The sequence below is a fragment of the Mauremys mutica genome, chromosome 8 (assembly GCF_020497125.1).
Source record: "Mauremys mutica isolate MM-2020 ecotype Southern chromosome 8, ASM2049712v1, whole genome shotgun sequence".
NCBI lineage: Eukaryota > Metazoa > Chordata > Testudines > Geoemydidae > Mauremys > Mauremys mutica.
In genome coordinates this window covers 24,368,180-24,384,362 of record NC_059079.1, presented here as the reverse complement: position 1 = coordinate 24,384,362, position 16,183 = coordinate 24,368,180, and the positions used below count along the sequence as shown (strand labels likewise).

The 16,183-nt window shown below is 40.6% G+C and overlaps 1 protein-coding gene across 6 annotated transcripts in view; it reads left to right on the top strand.

Annotated features, from left to right (window-relative positions):
* Window positions 1–16,183, top strand: part of ZZZ3 (zinc finger ZZ-type containing 3) — a 104,699-nt gene that overhangs the window by 42,303 nt on the left and 46,213 nt on the right. The gene's annotated exons all lie outside the window — the stretch shown is intronic.

The window sequence follows — 16,183 nt, the reverse complement described above, 5'->3', positions numbered from 1 at the left end:
GTTTTCCCCCCCAGGGAACTTACAGAAACCAAACCAAAATATTACAGCCTTTAATTTAACTAGAAACATTTTGATTATTTATCAGCCTGTTTAACAATTACAGTACATACAGGTTTATTAAATGGTGATACTACTATACATAGCAGAGTATATAAACAAGTTGCTATGGCATCCATTTTCCAAGCATTGTGGAAGAGATTTAGCTATATTTTTTCATGTTAATTAACTTGTCATGTTGCTAAATTCCTATGTAACAATTTGAAAACTTACACCAGTGTTGTCATTGCATCATGTTTTCATTTATGGTGACATTATTTTAGCACAAAAAGTATAGATTGATATTCTAATTACCCTTAGCAAGTATAAGCATCATTTGTTTATTATCTGAATAGCTTTAGTAAAATGGAGTTAGTCACAAATATGTAATGTGATGAAAGTCCTTGTAAAGAAAAGGCACTGATTTTTATATAAATATAGTTTATATGGAAAGTATTTGCCCGAAAATGACAGATCAGACCACAACTTTATACCAAGCAACAATTTCAAGACCTTTTTAAAATTTGTTTGGTTTTATGTTTTCTTGCTATTTAGTATATTGTCTAGATTTTCTTCTGAGTATTGAAATACCAAAAATATTAAGTGCAGATGAGCTTTAGTTTTCTTTCTTCATATGAACAGACAAACAAAGTTATTGCTAGCTATAAGACTTGACAGAAGCTGTGGTTTCCAGAGATAATGGCACCCCTGGGGCATTATGAGGCACAAGACACAGATGATTGTCTCTAATCCTGCAGAAGTTTGACTGTGTTATTATGGCTTTTGGAGTTACATTATTTTTATAATGAAATTTCCTCAGTGTTGGATATAAGTAAATTGCTTTGATTAGAGAGAGCTGCCAATTAAAGTATACAGTAGTTCAGCTGTGAGGTTTGCATAAATTATCATTAAAAATGATAATGTACATACATTACAGCACTTTCTCAATCCAAGTATTTTTTTGCTGCTTTCCCGTTGACAGACATTGCATATTGTATAAAATTAAATGTATGATAAAAGTCAGATGAAATGGAAACTCGATCACTTTCCCTCTTTTAGTTTTTGTTGTTTTTATTTTAACAAGATGATCTATTTTAATTTATGTCAGTGCGAGGACAGTTTTTCTCTCAGCTCTGTAATTGCTGATTATTAAGACTAGAATGTGACAGTGGGGCAGATTTTCTGATGTGACCTGGGATTTTGCTCTTCCAAAATTAAGCATACAGAAAATCCACATTATTGTAGGCAAAATCCACATGTGGATGTAAACATTAGATAATAGTGCATTTAATTTCCCTATAGTATGTGCAAATGGGTGTAAACATGTATTCCTATACAGTTTAGAGATTAGTTTGAGGCCACCTGAGAACCTGGATCAATATGTTAACATCTGTATGTGTACAATTGCTCTTTAAATTTAACTAGTTATCGTTGAGCTTGGCAGGCTGCTTGTGACAGCTGCTTGGAATGGTTTTGAAATTACATATATTTATAGGAACAACAAGGAGTCCGATGGCACCTTGTTGTTTTGGTAGATACAGACAAACACAGCTACCTCCTGATACTTGACATATATTTATAGGCTGATAGTCACTGGTGAGTGTTAAGAGGTAATGATCTAGATGCAGAATTTTAAGCAAATATTACAGTTTCTGAAATGTGTAACATTCCAGTAGTTATAGCCAGAAAGGGAGACATCTACAGTCTTTTATAAATCATGGTATAAATCAGGAAAGGACTGTGCCCACTTTCGAGGTGGAAAGCACAGTTCCACTGAAATACTATTATTTAATCTGCATTCTTCCTTCTTAAAAAGAATGGGCAAGTCTACACTGACCTGCAGTTTGGACTAAGGGGGTATGAATAGCAGTGTGCAAGAACACGTGCTGTGCTGTAACTGTAACTGTGTGGAACCCGTGCACGTGAACTTAAAAGTCCCTAGTTCACACTAATGTAGTCCTGTTTAAAGAGTTTCCATTATAGCAGGCAAATGCTGTTAGTTCTGTATCATTTTGGCATTGCAGAGTGTGGTGGTCTTAGGTTTAGTAGCTCTGCAAAGAGCATAAGATCTCTCTATCTTACAGCAATTCATGATTAGCCATGTCTTTTCATTGTGGGTGAGTTTTGCTCTTTGTTCGCCTTTTAATTCTTTCTTACAAGTCAATCCAGGCAGCCACTCAAAAGATGACACTTTGATGATCTGTGGAGTGATTTAAGAGAAATCAGTGTTTTTTGATACCCACCTGTACCCTAGGCCAGCTCCCACGGGGTGGGGAGGGAGCACTCCCAGCTCTGCTCTGGCAACCGCCCCCCATCAGGCACGGCCTGGCTCCCGGCGTGGCCCCTGGCCTTGGCTCTGCACCCAGCTCTGGTCCTAGCTCCCGCCCTGCCCCCTGCTGAGGCCCCAGCCTCAGCCCTCTTATACCTGTCTACATCCTCTCCCTCCTGAGACGCAGCCCCAGTCCCAGCCCTCGTGGGCATACAGAAAATCCACATTATTGTAGGTGAGTAAGGGGGGGGTGACCCTTAAAAGTTTGGGGGCCACTGCCTTAAAACAATGTATCATCTGTAAAACTTGCCCTGTCTGTGTCCCTAAACCTATAAGGTCTCATAAACCTTAACTGTACAGTTCATAAATCTAAGTTTCACCATGTTTGAGAATGGCTTTGTTTTATGCAATATTATCATGAATTGTCATTTACTGATGAACATTAAACTTGTATTGATTTCCTTGTTAATATAAGGCATTTCCTACAGTTACAAAACTCTCAGTAATTACAGTAACTTCATTTGTAAAATTCTAACAATTACAGTCCTAAATAGAAATTTGAAACTGTTAGACTATGCTAAAAAGGCCAATAAAACCCCTTAAGACTTGTTTCCCAGAAAAACAAGGTAATAACATATGTATTGTAGCCTTTTTATGTGAAGTTATGATGTTTTAATTTGACAGTGTCCATAAAACATTTTTATGTGAACACTTCTAAGGAAATATGAAAATACTGTAGGAAAATAAACACCACAGAAGTGGGAGGATAGTTGCATATTATTGTTTAATATTTATATTGGGTAAAACAATCTCATCCAGATCATGGTAAGTGCTATACAATCTTATAGTAAATGACAGTCCTTCCTTCAAAGAGTGATTCAGAAAACTATAAACAGTAGTTGTACAGCCGTACAAATAAACAATAACAGACTGATCTAGGAGTTTATATAACTGTAAAATGTTGGGTTTTTTTGTTTGTTTCATGTATAGTTAATTGTTTTATATTTTGATTTTCTTTTGTACAATTTCTGCTCTTACAAGTGCCTCTCTGAAAAAATCCATTTTGTATATAATTTAAAGAGTGTTTATATTTTCCCAGTACAGAATTTTTACATTTTAACACTCTGTTTTCAAAAGTCTTATTTAGTCGTCATCTTATGTCTTAATACTTGCTAACATACTCCCTTGCTGTCTCCTTGTTAACTTTCATCATTCCCATTAATTTACTTGGCCTAAATTCTCTGTCTTCTCAATTCAGGCTTATTGTTTTCAGTATGTGTCTCCCTTTGTCCTACTTTTCATTTTTCCTTCATTCTCAGTCTTTTTTTTTTTTTTTTGCCTACTTCTCTCCACTTACATTACCTTCCCTATGTTTATGTTTTGAAATTCTTTGCATTACAGGGACTATGGGGAGGGGAGCTGGAAGTGTCTGCTCAGAACTTTCTTTTGAGAGATTGGATAGTCCCTGGGCCAAATTTGAGTGAGTTCATAATACCTTTATGTATTGCTATACAGCTGTGGCCTGAATCCTGAAATCAGTTTTTCAGAGGGACACTTACACTTGCATAGAATCCCATTGAAGTCCGTGGGGTTCTGCATGGGCGCACGGACCTGTATATGGCAACTAGATTACAGGATACAGGGACCTATATTTTTCCAATAGACAAGTGCTTCCTTACATCTTTCTGCATGCATTTATTATATTTCATAGTTTAAAAATGACATAGGAATATGAGTTTAAAACAAAAGAAAAGACAGTGTAAAACATTTAATTATATTTCTAAAATCCCTATTTGTTGTCTGTAATAGATTGGTTTGTCAATGTGGAACCGTAATTGAAGCCAGTGAGCTTTGCACAGATACAAGAGTCCACCTGTGAACAAAGAATTGCAGGATCAGGCCTAGATATTTTAACTTCTAGCATGTTGTGAGCTCTTATGAACCATGCGTGCGCAAACACGTATTTTGCCTTACCGGTTATTTCAAGACCCTCTTACAGAGAACCCATTTGAATTATAAATCTATAATGATTTCATGACAAACTGTTCTAATTTTTGCATTTGAAAAATGTAATTAGTTTTCATTAATCTGTTCACAGATAAAAACCACAGAATTCAGAGTTAAGGTTAAACTTAAAATAAATCCAAACATGTTAAGATAAGGCATCGAAATACCTTTAATTCCACCTTGAAGTGACACCGTGCAGTTATGAGTTGTGCCTAATAGTGCGTCATTCCAGTTTAGATTATACTGATTTTTATAGACACGTTAATTTTTTTCATTATTCCTTTCTTCATGGGGCACACCATCTTTCCTGAGGGAAACGTAACATTACTCTTACTTGGAAAATGGGCGCTGGTGGTCATTTTGAAAGACACCTTTTTTTTTTGCTAATAGCAGCCTTGTACCCTCACTGACATTGAGAACAATAGGAGGTGGCAAATACTTTGACACAGGTCAGTTCTTCTTGATATTCTCTGTAGAAGAATATTATTTGACAGTCACCGCTGAAGAAGTTGTTTTCACTTTTGAAGAATAATGGGAATAAATTACCATAAATCCTTAATAAGAATCTCCAAATGTAGTTTATGCATATGATTGGAGTGAGTTTTAACTTTGAGAAGGGTCTGTGTTGTTCTGTTAATATCACTTGGGACAGAATGGTCTGACAAAGGGTGATACATTTCTTAAATTACCCATTTTTAGTTTATTTTAACTCATAAGACACTTAATGGGTTTACTTGTCAATTCAGAAAATTCATTCTGTGCTCAAGCATGTGTTGTAATTTTGGTGAGGTCTGGCTGTATTTTTTTCATACATAAATATGGCTTAATCCCTGCTTCAAATGAAAATCTGAACTTTAACTGTGGAACCACTATTGGTGCTTCCATAAAGTGGAAGCATAAAGGAGCTGTATAAGAAATCCTTTGTATGAGTTTGAGATGAACTACAGTTTAGTAATACAAATAATTTTTTGTTACTAAACAACATTATACTAATAAAATGTGATTAGTTAAATGTTAGTGAAGTTCTGTTTTTTATAACTGACCCCAAATGTACACAATTTCAAAATTTTAGTATAATTTCTCAGCAGCTTCCATTAGTGTCACATTTATAAGAGATACAACCTTGAGAAAGCAATAGGTATCAGTAAATAGAATATTACATTAAATATTAAATTAATAAATAATAAACTAACCCTCCACAGGACTTGAAAAATGGCTTTGGTGAATAACACATAGCTAGTAAAAAGCTTCTCGGGGTAAGTGCTGTCAACTTCTACAGAGTTGAAGCTTTCCTTTAAAAAGAGAGAGAAAATTTGCAAAAATAACCTTCAAATGTGAGTGAAGTCTAAACCAATGCAGATGGACTACAGCACCACTTCCTTTCCAGCTATTCATAGCTTTGCTAAACTGCAGCAGAGTAAAACCAAACAGTTTCATTGCTGTTCCCAGGACTCTGACAATAATAATGACAATTTTGCTCTGTTGCTAGTTGGGAAATCTCTGAGTAGGAACAGGGTTAGGCACTGCAGTTACTTATTAGGGAAGAAGATTTAATAATTTGCATCTGAAGGGAGGGGTACAGTAATGGAAACATCTCCCTCGCAATAGCCAGAATGCTGTGATAAAGATGAACTAACAAAAACAAACACTGTAATCACAGCAGCCATGAGACAGCTAATGGTAGAGAAGTGGAGACCGCCGATTATTTTGATAGGAGCCCTGAAATGACAGAGGAGCAACAGTGTAAAATAGAATATGCATGCTCATTTTTCTTGCAGCAGGCATGGTGGGTTTGCGGAGATGGGGAAGGGAACACTTCAAAATTATTAGACACTTACTAGCCAGAGGCTGATTTTAAAGCTGAACCCACCAAGGATCTAGGGATGACGTCCTTGTATTACTCCCTCCCCTTCCCTTTGGCACCTGGACAGTGGGAGTCCCCTCATCACATCTGTTGGCTTTGTCTAATAGCTTTAATTATCTGTCTCTTAGGCATATGTTAAAGTACTTATGTGATGGGTTGGCTTTAGGGAATGTGTGAAGAGTGTTCATGTGTGAGAGCCTGGGCATAGAAGAGAATGAGAGATTGATACAAGATAGGAAAGATAAGTGTGATGTTGAGGGAGAGGAAGAGAGAAGGAGATTTTGGTGAAAGAAAGAGAAAATTAAATTTAAGAGAAGATAGCAATCACAAAGAGAAATCAAAGTGTGAAGGAAGCAACGCAGGGTTGTTAAAGTGGGGGGGAAAAGAAAGGAAAAGTCTAGTGAAGCTAGGAATAAGGACAAACTAAAGCAAGAGACGTTAGTAAGTTTGCATTTATTCCTTTAAAATTTCTGGAGTTATTGCCTTGGGGCATGGCTGCATCTGTATTTTTCACCCTGGCTAATCTGCTTTGTCTGTCTTGGGACAATTCTACATTACAAAATTAAGTTGACCTAAGTTATGTCAATGTACAGCCATCCAAGTACTTAAATTGCATTTGCCTGTCCAAACTATGCTCCTTGTGTTGGCGGTGCGTGTTCTCACTACCAGCGCTTGCATCTATGCAGAGAGCAGTGTTCCTTGGGTATCCCATTGTGTAACTTGCCACATCTAGCGCAGGGTGTTTTGGGAGGAGTTTGAAATTCCTCATGGGGACAAACGAGTCACATAGGAGTTAGTGGAAACATGGTTTCAATGTCCCATGATGCATTTTTCTCTTTCCCATAATGTTTCGTGCCTCTTTTTTCAAAAGCATGGGTCCTGCACAGCTATGGACTGTAATGAGTGTTGCAAGGATAGTGCGTGCCATATTTGCAGAGCCGCCAGAGGCGCCGCGGGGAACATGAGGATTCCTTGGAGGTTAGCTTACTGTAGCATATAGAAACAATTCAAAATTGTTGTTGGCATTCACGGAGCAGCTGCAGATGGTGGAGTGCGGATTCTGGGCCCGAGAAACAAGCATTGACTCGCACATGATCAAATCGTTACGCAGGTATTGGATGACGAGCAGTGACTGAAGAACTTTTGAATGCATAAAGCCACATTCCTTGAAGTATGTGCAGAGCTCGCCAGCCCTCCGGCAGAGCGACACCAAAAGGAGAGCTGCACTGACAGTGGAGAAGCGAGTGGCGATCACTGTGTGGAAGCTTGTCATGCCATTCTGTCTGGAATCAATTTGGAGTTGGGAAATCCATCATGGGAGCTGCTGTGATGCAAGTGTGCAGGGCCATTAATCACATCCTGCTACAAAGGACTGCGACTCTGGGCAATTTGCAGGACATAGTAGATCACAGGGGCTGACTTTCTAAAGTGCCGGGAGTGCTCGCCCCCTGGCTCTGCCCCAGGCCCTGCCCCCACTCCACTCCATCTCCAAGGCTCCACCTTGCCCCACCTCTTCTCATCCCCACTCCACCCCTGTCCTGCCTCTTCCTGCCTAGTTCTGCCCTTCCCACAAGTGTGCTGTGTCCTTGCTCTTCCCCCCCCGCCTCCCTCCCAGCCTCCTGCTTGCATGCAGTGAAACAGCTGATTATGCCAGGTGGGAGGCATGGGGAGAGAGGAGGAGGTGCTGATTCACAGGGCTCGCCAGCAGGCAGGAGGCACTAAGGGGAGTGGTGTGAGCTGATAGGGGGCTGCCGGTGGGTGCTCAGAACCCACCATTTCTTCCCCGTGGGTGTTTCAACCCCGGAGCACCCATAGAGTCAGCACCAATGTAGTAGATGGTTTTGCAGCAGTGGAGGTCCTGAATTGTGGTAAACAGTAGATGGCATGCATATCCCTATTTTGGCACAGGATTACTTTGCCATAGAGTGCAGCAACAGAAATGGCTACTTTTCTACGGTATTGGAAGTGCTGGTGGATCACCGGGGACGTTTTACTGACATTAACGCGGGAAGATCAGGGAAGGTGCATGACATACGCATCTTTAAAAACACTGGCCTATTCAGAAAGCTGTAAGCAGGGACTTTCTTTTCAGGCCAAAGGATTGCCATTAGGGATGTTGAAATGCCAGTTGTGATCCTGGGAGACCCAGTCTACCCCTTACTCCCATGGCTCATGAAGGCTTATACCGGCAACCTCAGTAGTAGCAAGGAGTGCTTCAACTACAGGATGAGCAGGTGCAGAATGACAGTTGAATGTGCCTTTGACTGTTTGAAAGGCCGCCAGTGCTGTCTAGTCACAAGATTAGACCTCAGTGGAAAAAAAATCCCAATGATTATAGCTGCTTGCTGTGTGGTTCATAGTATCTGTGAAGCAAACAGGGAAAAGTTTCCACCGGGGTGGAGGGTAGAGGTGGAATGGCTGTCTGCTGATGTTGAGCAGCCAGATACCAGGGCTATAAGAAGAGCTCAACAGGGAGCTATGTGGCTCAGGGAGACATTGAAAGAAACCTTTTAATAGTGAGCCACAGTAATGTGTGTTGCTATAGTGTGCTCTGCGTGATATTGTGTTTTTGCACCCTGGTATGAACCTTGTAATGGATGCTTTGTGTGTAGTAAATGCAAATGCACCTGTTGTTGTTATCCGTGAATAATGTCCGCCCCAACCAGCATATGTTGTGAACTAATAAAGATGAATTAAGTTTCCACAGACTTTTATTTTAAACCTGTGTAAACAGACATATTTGTAACTGAATGAAACTTTATAAATACAGGGGAAAGAACAGTCATTTTCATTTCACAAACATACGCCAACCGTGACTTTCACAGATCAGTGTATGTGCGGCTCTCATTGTACTCTTCCCCGAGGATGGAGTGGTAGTGGTAGTGCAGTGGCCCTGGATGCCACATGGAATGTGCAGCAGATGTGTAGGGAGTTCCCAGAATGCAGTTCTGTCTGGGCTGTAGAGGGAGGCGAGTGAGGGTCTGTTGAGCCTGAAGGTCAACAACAATCTCCAGTATGTCTGTTTGCTGCTTGAGAAATGCTAGCATCTCCTGCTCCACGTCTCTCTCCTTTTCTTGTGCTTTTCTCCTCTCTGCTCTATCCCTGTCCATTCTGTCTGCGAGGGTAATCCTCCAAGCCCTGTGCTCAGGATCCAAAAGCACTAGAGGGTTGCAGGATCTCTTGGAACATGTCACCCTGCATCCTCTTCCTTCTCATCTGGCTGAGTTACTGTGCTGATGTGGATGGAGAGACCCTCAACCACATTTCCAGTTGCAAAAAAAAAATGCACAGAAGTACTATTGTGAGTGTATTCCCAAGATAAATGAAAACTTGGTATACTGAACTTACTGCCTTGGACCCACACAAGTTACAACACTGCAGTCTCACTTCCCCCTGGAGATTCATAGAGCACGGCAGCAGTCCCAGCCATGGTGAATATGGCCCGGGGAGGGGGAAGAGTTGGGACAAAAAGGCAGGGGGTATCTCCTGGGCATGAGTATATGCTGATAAGGCAATTGAATTGAATACTGGCACCGTTTTGCACAGGTGGTGGTGATTTTAGCCGATTTCTCACTCCTGAGGGTAATGGATGCTGAAAGGGAACAGCTCCTGCATGCATCCAGCTGCAGACCTTATACTGCTAGCCTGTGTGCTGCATTGGTGCCGGCTAAAGTAATTGCTGAGTGGCATGGGCAAGTGTCTTACCGCAGCAGAAGAAATAAGGCAGCCCTCCCCAGAAACCTTCAGCGGAAGATTGCAGACTACCTCCAGGAAAGTTTCCTCAAGATCGCTATGGAGGATTCATGGAACGTCCCGGTGCACATAAACTTTGCCCCCTCTGCCTAAGTGTACATGGGAAATGAGAAGCAGATAGCAACTCTACCTCTATTGGTTATTTCTTGCCTCTTGTAGTATGATTAAAAAAGAGTAAATTAACAGATATATCCCTGCAATATCAAAGCAAACTGCATACTTACCAGAGGTTTCTTCCCCTGCATCAGACTCATCTGTGCTGAATTGTAGGGTCTGACTTGACTGCTCGGGAATTAAAAACAGGTCCTGGCTCACTGGATCTCTGGTTGCCTGTCCCTCCTCTTCTTCCTCATCCAACACCACCTCCTCAATGTTCGTTCCAGGGACCTGTGACTCCCGCTCCCCTGAAGTATCCGCTGGGCCTTTGGCGGAGGAGTCTCTGCTGAGAATGGCATGCAGCTCTTTGTAAAATTGGCATGTCTGTGCCTCTGCACTAGAGCAACTATTAGCTTCCCTTGCCTTCTGTTACGCCTGCCGCAGCTCCTTTGCTTTGCTTTCATGCAGTATTGTTGCAGGTCCCTCTGGTAGCCCTTCTCCCCCATGCCCCTAGTGATCTGTTTGTAGATATCAGCGTTTCTGCAGCTAGATCGGAGCTCTCCCTGCACAGCCTCTTCTCTCCACAGAGTCTGGAGATCCAACACCTAGTGTACGCCAGGCAGCGTGGAGACAGCATGGTCAGCTGGTGGTTGCTAGGTGAGCTCTTCACTCCGAGCAAACAGGAAATAGGATTTCAAAAATTCATGGAGCTTTAAAAGGGGAGGGCTATGTACCTGGCCACCAGGCTGCGGAGTTCAAAACAGTGACCAGAATAGTCACGATGGGGCACTGTGGGACACCGCCTGGAGGCCACTAAAGTCAACATAAATAACATAGTGTCTACATTGACATTGTGTTGCCGTAACTACGTCAATCTAATTGCTACACCTCTTACAGAGGTGGAGTTAAGTCAGCGTAGCGGGCGAGTTACATTGGCAGGAGTGACACTTTAGTGTAGATGCTTACAGAGTTAGGTCAATGTAAGCTGCCTTGCGTCAACCTAACTAGTGTATATGAGGCCTCAGCTAATAAATATTAAAGTAATTTTTTTCAAGTTCTTAGTTTCATCATCTTCCTAAAAATATAAGTGCATACATATTTACTATAGTGCAGCCTAATTAATAGTCTAAAACAAATTTATTTTAAAGAAATTTTTAAAAAGAAAACAGAGATAACATTTGGCACCTACTGATTTGGAAATGCTTAACCAGTTTTAAAGTACATTAATTATTGTAGAATATCTAAATTAGAAAGTGACAAAAGATTAGACCTATAGGCTCTTTTTGGAGGTGTCAGAAATATCAGATTAAAAGAAATGCAACTGCTACAGAACTGCAGTGTTGTTCTTGTAAAGTTATAATTAAAGTAGAACAGGGGCATCTGTAGTTAAGAAAAAACATGAACAGAATATTCTGATACTCTACTAAACAAACATGAGACCTTTCCATGAAATATTCCTTTGGTTTTTGAAATGGCCTAATTTGGTATGTTGTGTCTGACAGTGGTAGCTATTAAATGCTTCAGAGAAGGTGCAAGAAAACACACAATGTACAATTTTGCAATAATGTGTCTGGAAAGTTTCTTCTTAACCCCAAGTATTTAGGATTTGTCTACACACAAGTTGTGCCGTATTAACTATACTGGGATCATAGAATCATAGACTTTAAGGTCAGAAGGGACCATTATGATCATCTAGTCTGACCTCCTGCACAACGCAGGCTACAGAATCTCACCCACCCACTTCTGTATCAAACCTGTGTCTGAGCCATTGAAGTCCTCAAATCATGATTTAAAGACTTCAAGGTGCAGAGAATAGTTAAAGTGATACAAACTCCCTAGTGTGGATATACAGTTATGTCAGTATAAAGTGTCTTATGGCAGTACAGCTGTTCCCATATGAGAAGGGGAATCAGCTGTGCTGATAAAAGGCACCTTTATACTGGTAAAAAAGTGTCCGTATTAGGGGTTGTACCAGTATAACTATTTTGATTTTTTTTTAATCATACCCTAATGACAATAATTATACTGGTACAAAATCTGTGTGTAGTTATTGGTTTATGCCCTGAAACAAGAGGGTTGATACTTCATACATTTTAATCCCAGGCAATGTAAATATAAATTTCTAATCTGATTTTGAATTCTGTTCTCTTATTATACCATGCCCATCAAGAGCCACTGAGCTTTTTGCTGCATTAATCCCTCTTGGAAGTGATTTCCATCGATCATTGGTTCCCAAACGGGGGTTCGTGAACCGTTACAGGGAGTTCTTGGGAAAAAATTCCCAGGCAGCACGGGGACAGCAGTCTGGAGCCCCTAGACTTCCAAGAGCTAAGCAGATCAAAGCAAACATATCTATCACACTGAGGAGATTTAAACTTCAAGACTCCTTATAAGAAATGGAAAGGGAGGTGGATATTTTTTGCTGTTTTTAAAATTAAATAGGCAGCTAGTATTTTTAAAATTATTATGAACAAGTTTAAGCTTTGTTGTAACATGCATTGTTTGCCTAGACTGCTCAAGACCTGAATGCTTGTGTAAGAGGAACTCTTTGAGTTGGCTTCTTAAATACCTTCATGCTGTTTCACATCTGATACTCCTTGATGAAACCTTGTCTTATGAGAGGCTTATTCAAAATGAGACAAGCTATGAAAGTGAGATCTTGGAAGAGTGTTGCTGTTTTCATAACGTAATAAAAATACTGTAATAATTAATAATAAATAGTGTGTAATCATGTCACAAAAACAAATTTTATATTTCCAAGATCACTGCTTTTATAATTTATACTCAGGTAAAGGAGGAAATACTCATTTTTGAGAGGGGGGGTTCGCAAGACTTGACATTTTAGTGAAAGGGGTTCACAGATTGTTAAAGTTTGGGAACCACTGCCATAGGTGATGGTGGTGGTGGTTGATGGTGGTGGTGGTTTGTATTACAATAGTGCCACTAGGCCCCAAACCTGATTGGAGCCCATATTTGCTAGGTGTTAATCATGTGGTGTTTAGATGTGATTTAAAGGAAATAAATACCTTATTAGTTTGTTTCCTTTAAGTTTGTTCTTACTAGGAATAGGATACAGACATAGAATCATGAATGAAGTGTTAAAGTTCAGTTGACTATTATGTCTTCTCCCAGGCCATGTCTCCATTACCACTTATGTCGGCAAAACAGTTGTGTCTCAGAGATGTGAAAAAAACACACACCCCCAAGCGACATAAGTTTCACTGTAATTGTTTGTGTGCACAGTGCTATGTCGGCAGAAGTTCTCCTGTTGGCATTGAGCAGCTACACGAACAATCAGACAGCAGCGCAGCTGCAAGTTCGCTAATGTGGACATGGCCTCACTCTTTTTGTTCTGCAAACACAGTGTTCAAGGTGAGGACATGATACTGATTTATATAATGATTCAGCTGTGCTAAATTGTTGTACGCATTTCCCAGCCTAAGGACAAAATCTGCTTACCTGCCTTTTACCGGTATGATTGATGGTAATAAAAAGAGAAATGTTATCCCCTCCACACCAAAGCACAGCAAAACAGAAAAAGCAAAACAAAACTTCAGTGAATATGTGGAATTTTTCAAGGCCGACTAGTAGTGGTGGTATATTTTCAGTATTATTTTCCATTACTTTCTTAATACAATGTAACATATTTTGCTTTTTTAAAATTATTGTTATACATTTTGGCATCTTTTTATTGAAGACATCAACTGAATCCTATGATAGTTTTGAAAAATGCCAACGCATATTTCAGTTTTTTTTCCAGAGATTTTAGAGCCAGAAAAGGACCATTATGATTATCTAGTCTGAGCAGCATAACACAGGCCATAGAATTTCACCCAGCAATTCCCTCATCAAATTCAATAGCTGTGTTTTTTAATACAGCATTTCTTGTTAGAAAGACATCCTGTTTTGATTTAAAGACTTTGTGATGAAAAATCTACCACATGCCTTAGTAGGCTGTACCAGTGGTTATGTATCCTCATTTAAAATGTTTACGTTATTTCCAGTTTGAATTTGTTTAGCTTCGTCTTTCTGCCATAGCATCTTACTGTGCCTTCTGATTATTGAAGATGTAGTCTAAAGGTTATCCTTATAGATGATCCCTTGCATCAGGACTCATTAAACTATTCATGACTGCAAGTCATGTCCGGTATAAATAGATTGTAGGTCTGTAACATTAGCATAATGCAGTACCTAAGGGATTAAGCTGTAATTACTCTTAGAACAAGAGTATGTCCTTAAGTACTTTATTCTGCCCCCCTTGCTTTTTTGCTTAGTGAAAATCTATTTAAATGACCTAGGAGAAAACCCTAATTTAACAACAGCATTACCAACTCTTGCAGGCTTTTTTTAGAGCTGTGGTATTTCAGCTAGGTCTGGTGAATTTGAGCCTTGTTTAGGGAAACCCCCCTTTGACTGGCTGCCTTTCCATCCCTCCCCACACCCTAGGGAGCAGCACCCAATCAGGATTGCTGCAGGAATCAGTCAGAGGTCAGAACCAACACCGTTCTCACAGGAGGGGAGGGAACAGAGACCCCAGCAGCTCAAAGTGGCCTCCTCTGCCTTCCCCTTCTTTGAGCTCAGGGCAGCCCTCATTCCCCTTCCCTGCCTCCTTCTCTGCAACACCAGCCCTGGGAAGGGAGAGAGGGGAACCACTGTAGCTGGTCACCCCGGCCTGGGAAAGGGTGTGTGTGTGGGTATGTGTGAAGATAGCCTAGAGCTGCAGGAGGAACAGACATTAGGTGGGGTGGGAGGCGAGGATGGTGCAGACTTAGGCTAAGAATTGATGAGGATGGAAGGCAGAACTAATTTGGAGTAGAATTGATGGGGGGCTGTGGGACAAGATTGATTTGGGGGATGGGAGGGCAGCATTAATTGCTGAGCAGGGAGATGAGCAGATGTAGGGGTGAGATCTGCTCTGGGACCAAAATCACCTTCCCCAATAAATTTGGGAGAGTTGGCAACGCTAATTGACTCACACCATGGGGATGGAGCGGGGAGAGTTCAACAATCAAAAGACAGACTGAAATACACACTATAATTTAAAAAAAAAATCATCATTTTTGGGAAGATCTTGTGATATTTTTGAAGGGGTCTGACTCAGGATTTTTGAACTTTTGGTGTTGGAAGTGCTGAAGTAAGTTATACTTTGTCATTATTGATGCATATGGAAAACTGGAAAAATAATTGGATACTAAATGCTGTGCAAAAAGAGCAAATTAAATTATCAATATGTCTTGGCAGCTTTAAAATATTAAAAATGGTTAGAAATGTGGAACATGTCCCCCCGCCCTAGAATTAAGCATGAAGAAATGTGCCTGAATAACCCTCCTATTTCAGTGCACCTGGTCTCCCACTTTATTAATTTAAATCCCTCCCAGCAACCCACTACTTTTGTGAGGCCTACAGATCCTAACTCATGTCATTATGCACATTATTATTCCCATCTATTTTTTTTTTTTAAGGAGTAAGTTATTCTCTAGGTTTCTTACAGTGTCTTCTGTCTGTCCTTATAGGGTGCCTCTACACAGTGCAGGGGAGGGGAAGGAGGGGGATAAAAAATCTGCAGCAGTGAGACTCAAAGCCCAGGTCAACTGACTGAGGCTCACACTGCAGCACTAAAAACAGCAGTGTAGACGTTTGGGCTGGAGCCCAGGTTCTGAAACCCAGCCAGAGGGTCTCCGAGCCGGAACTTCTACACTGCTATTTTTAGCTCTGCAGTGTGAGCCTTGCAAGCCCAAGTCAGTTGAATACTTGCTTCCATGTGGGTGGGTGGGTTGGCTGGTTGGTTTGTTTGCTGTGTAGACGTACACTTAGGCCGTACATTCCTTGAGGAACAGAGCATGCCTTTGGCTTACCCACAAATTGGTTACATCAGGGGTAGGCAACCTATGGCTCACATGCTGAACACGGCACGTGAGCTGATTTTCAGTGGCAATGACACTGCTGGGGTCCTGGCCACCGGTCCAGAGGGCTCTGCATTTTAATTTAATTTTAAATGAAGCTTCTTAAACCATTTTAAAAACCTTATTTATTTTACATACAACAATAGTTTAGTTATATATTATAGACTTATAGAAAGAGACCTTCTAAAACGTTAAAATGTATTATCGGCAGCGAAACCTTAAATTAGAGTGAATAAATGAAGACTCGGCCCACCA